At 36.8% G+C, this 12,191-nt stretch overlaps 1 non-coding gene across 1 annotated transcript; it reads right to left on the bottom strand.

The window, feature by feature from the left end:
• Nucleotides 1–8,372: 8,372 nt before the first annotated feature.
• Nucleotides 8,373–8,577, bottom strand: LOC117796865. Its single transcript, XR_004621569.1, has one exon. It is a non-coding gene; the product is annotated as a small nucleolar RNA U3 (small nucleolar RNA).
• Nucleotides 8,578–12,191: the final 3,614 nt, after the last annotated feature.

Here is a 12,191-nt window from a genome sequence, read left to right as displayed (position 1 = left end):
TTTCCTCCCTGAACCACCCAGCCTTTTGAAATTTTCAAGACTGACCCAACAGTGTACTCGTTTTCCAGCATCTATAAAAATTTTTGAAAGCATGCCACTTTAACTAGAAATTAAGCAGGATGTAATCAGTAGCTGAGATAAGTTTGCTTGTAAGTTGGGGGTCTGCCCCATAAGACTGGGATCAGACTAACTGGGGCTGGTGTTCAGGTACAAAGAAAGGTGATGGAAATGGGTGGCTAGCAGGCAGATTGCCTGTGGCACATACTGTCCCTAAAGTAAGGAAAAGGACAACCGCAGAAACACTATTCTGAATCCTCTTTATCTGACAGTCTGGTATAGCACCTATTTGCAAATCTCTAAAAGAAACAGTAGGAAAATTGTGCCTGGTTCTCTGGCTGGCTCTGATTCCCTAATCACTCGCAGAGTTCCACAGCACAATTTATTGGGTACTACATTGCTAAACTTCTCTTGGCCCTATTATTGAATTCTTCTGCCATCTATCCCCTCCTCCTTGCACCCTGCATTGGCCCTCTTTCTTGAAACATTCCAATTTCCTCCAACCAGTGATTAAATCTTGGTGAGAGGACAGGAAACTACAGCAGCGGTGCAGCTTTCCACAGTATGTATTCCTTTTCTTTCTCCTCTGCTCCACCCACCGTTTCCTCACTCCGAAGCTTCCCAGAACAGTTGCTAGCATAGCCTGTGGAAGCAAAGAAAGGGGAGAATAAGAAAAAAAGGGGCTTTTCCAATCAAAATTTCAAACGAAACTCAACAGAGCAGAAAGACAACAGAGGCTCTGCCCTCTAGTACGAAGAAAGTCATGCTAAACCCAGTGTGCAGCATCTCAAAGAAGATCACATCAGCCCACTGACCTAGCTTTTACACAGCCAATAGGGAATGATTGCAAAGGGATGCACACACACACACACACACACACACACACACACACACACACACCAGTACCATGTGGCTGGAAGTAGAGGCTGGGAAGATAGTTTTCAAATAGTAAATCCTGGAAATACAGTCGACAGCGGCAGTTTGCTACTCACCCAGGGCCACTGCAATATTTTTGGAGATTAACAGTAAGATTAGAATTCCTTTTGTTTTGTCAGTGACTGCTGTGCACCAAAAGGGCAGATTAAAAAAAGCCACTGATATTACTGATATTGCAAGGATATCTTTACGCAGATTCCTCTGTTTCACAGTAGAATCCACAATTTTTCCTTACTATCACCCCATTTGCGTAACAGGAATCAATGTGTGATACAACAAAAAAGTATGTTACTCCTTAGTCAGTCAATATGTCCTCCAAATTCTTTCAACGCATGAAACTCATGGGGAAGGACAATGCTCAAATCAATTGTTAAATCGTAGCTTGGTCTCTGTTATTTATGGAGAGTAGGCAGTCAGTTATTATTAGTGAAGTCCATTGTCCACCTTAATTAACATGTCCTTTCCCTTCTTTCCTAACAGCCACCTATAAACACCGAAAATTTCATTTTCTGAGTACATCCTTGAAATGATGACTACCTTCACATCTGAAGTGGACATGGGATGAGTCATGAGAAGATCTTGTTCTACTCTGATCTAGTAAATAGCTGAGAGGCGAGGGATAGAACTACAAGCCTCAGCTCCCTAGGCCATAGAATGAGGGCCAGAATGACATAAAACTATTTGCTAATAAAATGGCACCAGCATCTTTTTGAAAGGTCACCTACCCAAATACACACCCTACTCCCCAAAACAACCAAAAGAAGCAAAGGGAGAGGTACAGGGGAAAGAATTTTCCACTTCACCCAAATTTTCAAGTTTAATGGCCTAAAGCTGTTCATAAAATCCCCCTTTTTGTGTGTTTAATATCTACTAGATCTGTATTTATGATCCAATGATCATTTTCTATGTTGATAAACTGTGGGGTTTTCCCCTTATTAGTTTTCCAGTGTTAAGAAATTTTATTAATCATTTCAAATATCAATTTTGGCTTTTTAATTTTTCTGTAATATGTACGTGTTTTCTATTTTATTGATTTCCTCTCTTACCTCCATTATGTCCTTCCTCTTATTTTACTTAGTTTGGGTTTGTTCTTTTTCTCTATTCTCGAAGTGGAAATTGATGTCATTGATGTTTCAGCATTTCATCTTTTTAAAATATTGCCTTTAAGGCTATAATATTTTCTCTAAGCAGAGCTGTTGTATATCTGACAAGTTTTAATATGTTATATTTATTACCATTCAGTTAAAAAATTTTCTAATCTCTGTTTTTCTTTTTCAATCCAAAGGTAATTTAGAAGTATATCATTTAATTTATAGTCACTTAGGGGTTTTCCACTTATTTTTTGTTTCAAAATTTAAATTTTATTTTTCTCAGAAAAATACTCTAAAAAGATTTCAACTTTTGGAAATATGTTGAGGCTTTGTTTGACATGTTTTTGGTAAATGCCCCCTGTACTCTTAAAAAGATATGGAAGTTCAGCTTACAGTAATAAAGAAATAGCTATTGTTGAACCCTCCACCTTCGTATAAGCTCTGGAAGAAGAAGAAAAAAAAAACCTATTCGAGGGCATTGGATAATAACCAAAAGAAGGCAGAGCATGAAGAGGTGTCTATACATGAAAAAAATGAAATGGCAAAGTGTGAATTTCCCATTTTATATAGCTTTGGTCTTAAGGAGAGGTCCTGATAGGTTCCAAACAGGATAAATAAAACTAAGAGAAAAAAAAAAAAGAATCTTTCTGGCTTGAAGAACCAGAAAACAGATTATAGATAATAACAAAAGAAAGAAAATAAGAAAGGAATGTTCCAGGAAGAAGACATCCAGAAAGGGAGAATCGGCAGTTCAGAGTATAAACTCTACCCAAATTTTAAACTGACTCCTAAATTATATATACACAGGACAGACTCCAAGCAGTACAGATAAAATGAAAGAATTGTAATAGGATGAATAATGGCCCCTTACTCTCTGGAACCTGTGAATGTTACATTATACGGCAAAGTCTCTGCAGAAGTGATTAAGGATCTTGAGATCAGGAGATTATCCTAGATTATCTAGCTGGGTCCTAAATGAGATCACATATGTCCTTATAAGAGGCAGACAGAGAGAGCTTTTACTATACACAGAGCAGATGGTGATGGGAAGACAGAGCAGGGAGAGATTTGAGGATGCCGGTCGTGAAAATTAGAGTGATGCAGCCATATGCCAAGGAACGCCTGCAGCCACCAGAATCTGGAGGAAGCAAGGAATGGATTCTCCCTAGAGCCACTGGAGGGAGGGTGGCCACGCTGGGCCACCTTGATTATGGCCCAGTGATGCTGATTTGGACATTCTGGACTCTAGAAGTATGAGAGAATGTTTTTTATTGTTTTAAGACATTTTGTTGATTTAAGTGAGAGGATAAATTTAGTTGTTTGGTTGTGGTGATAATTTGTTACAGCAGCCATAGGAAACTAGTACAAGAATTTAACAGAGATTTCCATTGCTGCCTGCCACAGGGAAGACCGACTTTGGGATTTGAGTACATCCAAGTTAACCACCTTCTAAACAAACAAATGGAACATATTTATACTCTTCAAAAAGACATGGCAGAATCTATAATTTCTACAATGTATCATTGCAATGTCCAGGATATAATCTAAAATTACTATACATACCTGCCTCCCTCTACTGCCTCTTAAAAGAAAAAGAAAAACAAAAACAAACAAAAAATGAGATCCATTCTTAAGAGTAAAGGCAGATATGATAGTTAGGAGACAAGGATTTTAAAACTGCTATTACAGTTATGCTCAAGGGCAAAAAGGAAAATTTGCCTAAAATGGATATTTTCCCAAGTAAATTGGAAATCTACACACAAATCTTCATCCTAGAATCTGTTTTCTGAGTAACTCAACACAATTTAATAAATCATACATGCTCATTATATAACATATAAAAAATAGAAGACATAATAGTTAGAAAGAAATCTACCCAGAAATTGATAAATTATTGTTTCATATTATTAATTTACTAAGCTTTTGTAACTATACATTTTCTCTGAATTGTCATGGATGTTCCAACAAAAGCTGACTAGTTTCAACTATATCCAAATATATTGTTTTTTTTTTAACCTTTCTCCTCCTGTCTCCTTTTCAGCAATTACTGTTTATACCTCTTGTATTTTCAACATCCATTTTTTTCTAGACTTGCCCTTATTATAAATCTATGTACAAGTTTCCCTCACAGAAAATTCTTCTGACCCTGAATTTTCCTCTAATTACAGTACAAGACCCTGGGAACTGAAAATTTTCCAATGTGGCCCTCACATGTCCTTAGCACTTTTCAATTCTCTCCCAGGTTTCTTTCCAGTTCTGTAAGAACTCTAAAGCTCCTTCCCCAAATTCTCTTTCTCTGTATCTTTCTCCCTCTCTCTCTCAATGTTAATTTGCTATAGAATTGTGCTGATTCTTAACTCTCTTATCACTTTACATTTTCTCCTGTATGATATTATGAATTCTTTTGGTTCCAATTACTTCTTTTTTTTATATATCTACATCTCCAACCTTGGATTTACTCTGCACTGCAGACTCATAAGTCCGTTTCTGTACTTGGATGATTCAAAATCATATCAAACTCAAAATGTCCAAAACTGAAATAATCACCTTGGTACAAGTTACAAAGGAACATTATGAAAACAGAACCTTAATATATCTGGGAGAGGAAAAGGAAATAGAGATGATGTTTAGGTATATTCTTACAGGAAGAATTACCAGTATCTAGAACTTAAGACAACATTCCTAGTCAGAACAAAGTGTGAAAGATATAAAGTAAAATAGCAAGGCATGCTCAAAGATTGAGATATGATTATGATTAAAGCATAAGCATAAAGAGAATGAAAAACAGATTGGAAACTACATTGACCTCTTCACTATTCCCCAACTGAGGCACTCAATCACAGTGCTTTTATTCTTGCTGGTCTCCTTTCCTGAAATATTCTCCCTCAATTCCTGTGTGAAGACTTTTTTCAGATTTTTATTAAAACGGTACCTTCTCAATCAGCCTGCCCCTCATCATCTCACTTAAATTTGACTCCCCCCCCCCACCGTGCAGAACTCTCACTTCCTTTTCTTCTTCCTTATTTCTCCATGGTGCTTTTTATCAACCACAATACATTTCTTTGTACTCATTTGGTTTATTGACTATCTTGTAGAATATGACTACCCTATCTTTCCTTCAGAATTTGAGTTCCACTGTAGCTTAAATCGACTCTCTTTTGTTCACTGCTGTATGCTTATTTGATAGAACAAATAGTCCATGGGGCTTAATAGGTACTCAATACATATTTGTTGACTGTGAAAAAAAAAAGGATTAAAGAATTAGGAACCCAAACAAAACAGAGCACTCATAATGCCATGTTTTTTGCTTGACTCTGTGTTCACATTTGTTCTCTGAACTTGGGATCTATTCCTCCCTCTGCCTTACCCACACTGTTTTCAACCAGGTAAATTCTTGTTTATCCTCTAAAACAGTGTTAGCTGGTATTTATTTTGTGGAAGTCAAATTCTCCTCTCACACCCACACCCAGATAGTCACCACTACTTCTGTACTTCTATATTTTACACTTTATTATTCTACTATTACATTTTATTGTATGCATTTTTGGTATATCTTTTTCTTTTTTTTAAAAGATGTTATTTATTTATTTGACAGAGAGATAGAGCCAGAGAGCACAAGCAGAAGGAATGGCAGAGGGAGAGGGAGAAGCAGGCTCTGCACTGAGGAGGGAGCCTGATGTGGGGCTTGATCCCAGGCCCCTGGGATCATGACTTGGGCTGAAGGCAGATGCTTAACCATGTGAGCTACCCAGGCCCCCCTTGGTATATCTTTCTTTGTTACAAATGAAAAGTTCCTTGAAGACAAGGACTATAATTGGTTGGTTGGGAATTCTGGTGAGAAATAAAAAATCTGTTACTACCCTCTCCTTCCTATTACATGTTATCTTAGAAGTGTTCAGAGAAGGTGACATATGAATTAGATCTTTAAAAACAAATAAATTTAACCAGAAAGAGGGTAAAGAATAGCAAAGATACAGTTTTATTCATGAGAGTTAAAATTACATGACTTTTTTTTAGTTTACTTATATTTGAAATGAAAAGCGTAGATTTTTGAGGATCACATTAACTGTTACTATGGAAAGAATATCTATCACTGTTTACCTTAATGAGGTATTAACTCAGAGCTTAATGTAAATATGAAATGAGAAATATTAAAATTTGCTGATAAAAGCATGGAAAATTATAAACCCACCTGAATAAGTAGAGAATATGTAAAATTCAAATTTGGGGACTCTGAAATATTTCTTGTTTCTGAAGAAAAGGAGATGAGAAATGCCATTCCATTAGTCTTATTGCCCTTCCTTTGAGAATTCAGTATTCAGAGAAACATGTAGCACAAATATTTCAGTAATGAGGAATGCACAAAGTACAGTTTAAGAAGAAAGCATTACCTACTGCCAGTAAATCTGAGCTTTATGCTGGCATCCAATTATCAAGTTTAGAGGCAATAATTAAAAGAAAATTTACTTTAACATTTATATGGACATAATCATTCTTTTTTTTTTTCAAAAATCTGTACCATTTGACATTGCAATAAAATTTGCTCAAAGCCTGGATTCCTCTCCAGCTGGTTGTCTACCTGGAGAAAGTTGTTATATATATATTTTTAAATATATGTCAATCATGTATACATGACTAGAAACTGCTTACCCTACCTTTTCAGTCTACCTGAATACCTGAATTTTTTCTATGTTGCTATTGCTGTTACAACTTTATTAGTCACTCTAGCTTAAGTGGGTATTTCTTATACTATCAAGAATTCTTTTGTTGAGTAGCACATTTCCCATATGAAGGCAAAGAAATAGGACAAGGGTCTGGTCAGTTACAAAAGGAAAAAGAGACTACAGTGGTTCATTTGGATTGTAGGCTTGAAAATGATGTGAAAACCTGGAGTTTCTCATTCATTGCACAACAATTCTTTGGAGAGGATATTTGCAGAGGTCAAGAAGATTGATAGGAAATACAAAGCTGTTGACACAAGGATTACTCCATTCTGTGATAGTCTCTCACTCTGAAAAAAATCTGAATCCCCTCCTATTTAAGTCCTCCCCCCATTTAAAATTCTCTAATGGGGGTGCCTGGGTGATTCAGTCGATTAAGTGTTTGACTCTTGATTTCAGCTCAGGTCATGCTCTCAGTGTTCTGGGATAGAGTTCTGTGTGGAGAGCCAAGTGGGGCTCCATGCTCAGCATGGAGTCTGCTTGAGATTCTCTCTCTCCTTTTCCCTCTGCTCCTCCCCCATCTCTCTCTCTCAAATAAATAAATAAATCTTAAAATGAAATAAAATTCTCCAATGGCCTTGCATTACAGTTTCAATGTCCAAATGTTTCCATTTTAAGTGATCTGGCTCCTACCCATCTCTCTGACCTTATCTCAGACCACTCAGCTCTTCATTCACTGTGTTCCAGCCATAATTGGCCTTGATTCTGAACCTTGAATGTCAAACTCAGTGCTATTCCTTTTTTCTAAAATGCTCTTCTCCTGGCTCTTTTATGATTGTATTTCTATGATTTTTCAAGTCTAATCTTACATGCTACCTCTCAGAGAAGACTTGGTGATGACATGACTGGGCATGTTACAGTAGGAGCAACTGCTCTTGGGCCATCAGCTGAATCCTGACAACACTGTGAAATTAAACCTTAAATTCAATCAGGTGCAACAAAAGAAAATGGAAATTTCTTACCAGTCTCCTGTTCAGCTGTTTTTCATTCCTCCTTCTTCCTTTTGTGATCATGCTAGAGTGTACCAGCAACAATTCTTGCAACATTAAATGCCAATTTGTTTGGATTCTTTTCCCGACATCCAATTAGATGCTCAATTCCAAAATGTAGACGTCATCCTCCATTCTTCCCTTTCCCTCATTCACCAATTTAATCTATTAATAATTCCTATTAACCATCCTCCAGATCATATTCTAATGTATTACAGTGCTGCCACTCTGATCAAAGCTACCATTCCCTTCTTCTAAGCCTAGTGCAATAACCTGATCATTGGTCTTCCTCCTTTCATTCTTAGTTATTTGCCAAACCACTCACTCTTAAATCAATCATTTAAGAACAGGAATCAGTTTAGATCACTCACCCATCAAATACTTTATAAAGACTTTGCATCATGGATTGAATATCTAACTTTTCCATTACAAACAGTCTGTCTCCTCCCTACCTCTCTGACCTCATCTCAAACCACTCAGCTCTTTGTTTACTAAGTTCTAGCCGCTCTGGCCTTGATTCTGTTCCTCAGATGCGCCCAACTCAATCTGTTGTTCCTTTTTTTTTTTTTTTTTCCCTTTCCACTCAGACTGTATCCTTTTATTCTCCGGAAAGAGGAAGAGAACGATCATCAATGGCAATAAACAGTTGTGGAAGCAACACCTAGAGCCAGCTTCACATGGAGCAGGAACACTGGGCCCCCTCCTCATGATTTCAGATACTCTACGTTCAGAGAAACTTCTCTAGTAACAAACCACAGAAATGACCCCTGAAAGCAGAGTCTTTGTCATTCCTTTTTTCTAAAAGTCTTCTCCTGGTTCTTCACATGATTGGCTTTCTGTGATTTTTCAAGTCTAATCTTAAGTGTCACCTCTCACCGAAGACTCCATGACAACACTCCTAACCTGTCCCCCCCAACTCAGATTCTCTATCATATCACATTATTGTTTCTCCATAGCACTTCACTATGAGACATAATATTTGGCATTTAAACATTTGTCTGTATAACTTTTTTTCCTCTCTATAGAATGTAGGCTTCATGAGGACAAGGACCTTGGCTGTCTTATTAACTACTATCTCCCCTGTGCTAGAACAGCACATGGCACATGGTACTGCTCAACAAATATTTCAACAAATATTTTAGAAAAACTAAATAACAATTATGACACATGACTTCTTCTTCTCCTTCTTCTTCTTTTTTTTACTCTCCATGGCAGGCCATATAATGATCAGTGAGCACTGTTGGTGAGCACGCACACAGTCCAGACTGACAATTCCCTCTGGATGTGCGGTCCTGTAGGGTTGTCCATCTGGACTCTCCGGAGCAGGCTGCTTGGTCTTGCGACATGGGCAGCTGGTGGGCTCCAGACAGTTAGCACTCCATTGCCACAGTGCATCGAAGAAAAGCTTTCTGACATTTCTATATCAAACAACCTGGTGTTTTATTTACTAGTGGTGGTCATTTCCTAATTCCTCCAAATAATTGAAAGAGCCTCATAATTCTGATTATGTACCCAAACTTTCACTCCCCCTCCATAGACTAAATTGCCCTAAACTTGGAGTAAACATAAGCTTACACCAAAGGGAAGAAAGGAAGAGCTGGAAAGCTACTCAATTAAACCATAAACAGACCAAATAAGGCAGCAGGATCACAAGATTGAGTCTGGAGACACTAACTCTAATTTATTTCTTTTATAAATTTATGAAAAACATTTCTTGCAACATACTTACTTATTCAGAGAAAGACGCATTCCTTGGAGCATAAAATGATATTGCTGAGCTACAAAGAAATGGAAATTTTCAGAATATAAACCTGCAGACTGAGAGGCTTGTCTTGCTAGGACAGTACGCATAGAAACTTCGCCATGTATTTTCTAATACGGTTTCAATTTCAAAACACCTATGTAGGTAAAATTTCATGTATAGAGGATAACGACTGCCTGAATGTAAATCTCTTCAAACCTTACCCCCCAAAACAAAAGAGCAACAAGGAAGGTAAATAAAGCCACATGTGACCCAAATCTTCAGCATTGCTAGAAGAGAGAAAATATCATGAAATTCAAATTACTTGTAAGTAAATAAATACCAAATTCCAGAGTTTTTACTGCTGCTCTCTGACTTATTTTATCTAAAGAATAAGAAAAGGGAGGCTAAAAGATTCCTTGGGGAACAGGGCACATATGATGTACAGGAAAAACACCCTAGGAAAAAAAGAATTCAGCACCAAAATCCAAATAGTGGTCTGAATCTGGAAATTCACAGCACCAAGCATCTGGAAGTTACTTGAAAATGAGAAGGTGGTAGCCTTAGAGAATTACTGCTGGAGGAGAAAGGTAAATAGAGAAAATTTGTGCCTCTTGGGAAGATGTGGTAGTAAAAAAGAAAAAAAAAGAGTAAAAAGGTGGGTGGAGAGAAGTAACAATCTTACAGAAACAAAGAGGACAAAAATGAAACAACTTGGCCAGCTCTACCAACACCAAAAGAAATGATAGCATCCTCTAATTAAACTCTAGTTTGACAAACTGTAAGCAGTTACTCTCAAACCAGGAATCTTGTCCATCAGATGTTCAGAAATAGGAAAAAGTCAGATTTCATACATAGCTATTAAAGAAAAAAATACAAACTGTGAATCAAAGATTTCAGTTAAGAAAATTCTCCTCAAACACACACACACAAACACACACACACACACACACACACACCTGGAGAAAACAGCAACATAGCACTTGAATCAGAATTCTAAATCCTCAAATGAGAATTTAAAGGTATTTTTTTAAAGTAAGAATTAGGGGAGCCTGGGTGGCTCAGTCAGTTAAGCGTCTGCCTTTGGTTCAGGTCATGATCCCAGGGTCCTGGGATCTAGTCCTGCATCTGGCTCCTTGCTCAGGTAGGAGTCTGCTTTTCCCTCTCTCTCTCTCCTGCTCATCTCTCTCTCCAATAAATAAATAAAATCTTTTACCAAAAAAATTAAGAATCAAAAATTTAAAAATTAAGAATTGAAATGGTCCCCAAAATAACAGCAACAAAACTCTCATAGAAAGAAAGCAGCAAGAGTTTAGTTAGCTCAAAAAAGAAATTTAACAAAGATATAAACCATTTCTTTAAAAAGAAAGAATAAATTACAAAATGCTCAAGGGATAATAAATCCAAATGAAAATTTAATGAGGGCCATTGAAGAAAGGAAGAAAAACAATCAAGAAAATAAAATGAGATAAAGAAATAAAAATGATTAAAGAGATGGTAAATGAAACAGAAGGCAAGCTAAGGCCCAGTGTGCATATAACTAGAGTTTCTGAAGTAAAGGAAAACAATCTAATAGTAGTAATGTTTAAAACTGTAATCTAACAAAGCTTTCAAAACACAGCTGAATTTACATACTGAAAGGGCCCCTTGTGTACCTTGGAAAATTGACCCAGAACAACAAATTCTCAAAATCTTAGTAAAACTATTCGTCTTTAAAGATGAAAACAAAATCATCAGGATTCCTGGACAAAAACGTTAAATTATAAAAATTAAAAAAAAATTACACTGCTGCCAGACTTTTCAAGAGCAAGGCCAGAGTGTAGCAGCATTTCAAAAAACTAAGAAAAGTGTGAGCCAAGGATTTTCTATCCAACAAATATCAAGCCTATAAAAATGAACAACTTTAAATGAGAAGCAATTCAAGATACACGGTAACCAGGAGCTCTTCATGAAGCTTCTACTGTAAGATGAGCTCAGTGGAAAACAAAAGACAACTGGGAAGATTCTACAAAAGGACAGAAGATGGAATTTTCGTTTACTTCACTGTGAAACTAGTACAGGGTTAAGTGTACGTCTAGATTTATTAGGGGGAGTAGTATGGAATCATGTATTCTGTCAAAAAAAAAGGCAACTAATAAATGGAAGGAGAAAATGGAATAAGCATTGGCTGTTATAAATATAATGGGTGGGAATCAAAGAATGCCATTTACATTTCACAAATGGCAGAGTGAAACATTAAGCAAGAAATAAGGTGATTAAAGGCACCATAAAAGGTGTACGCGAATAGGTGTACATGAATAAAACATAAGACAAAACCCCCTCAGGATCAAAAGAAACGTTAAATGAAGGAAAGAAGGATTAATAAATACAGAAAGAGGTAAATACAGAAAGAGGTACAATAATACAATACCCTAGACACAGTAATTATAAAATAAAATTATAAAAGCAACGTATCAATCATAACAGTAAATATGAACAGGCTTCACTTACATACCAGAGGAAAAGGTTTCAAATTGGCTCCTAGAGCAAATCCGGCTCTGGTGTGTACAAGAGACACACTTAAAACAGTAACTCAAAAGTTCGAAACATAAAGACAAGGGCAAAGACATACTAGGAAAATGGGAACGATAAGGAAGCAGGGCTTGTGTTTCTGATA

The sequence above is a fragment of the Ailuropoda melanoleuca genome, chromosome 16 (assembly GCF_002007445.2).
Source record: "Ailuropoda melanoleuca isolate Jingjing chromosome 16, ASM200744v2, whole genome shotgun sequence".
NCBI lineage: Eukaryota > Metazoa > Chordata > Mammalia > Carnivora > Ursidae > Ailuropoda > Ailuropoda melanoleuca.
Note: the sequence above shows the minus strand (reverse complement) of the source record. Positions and strands in the feature narration are given on the sequence as shown.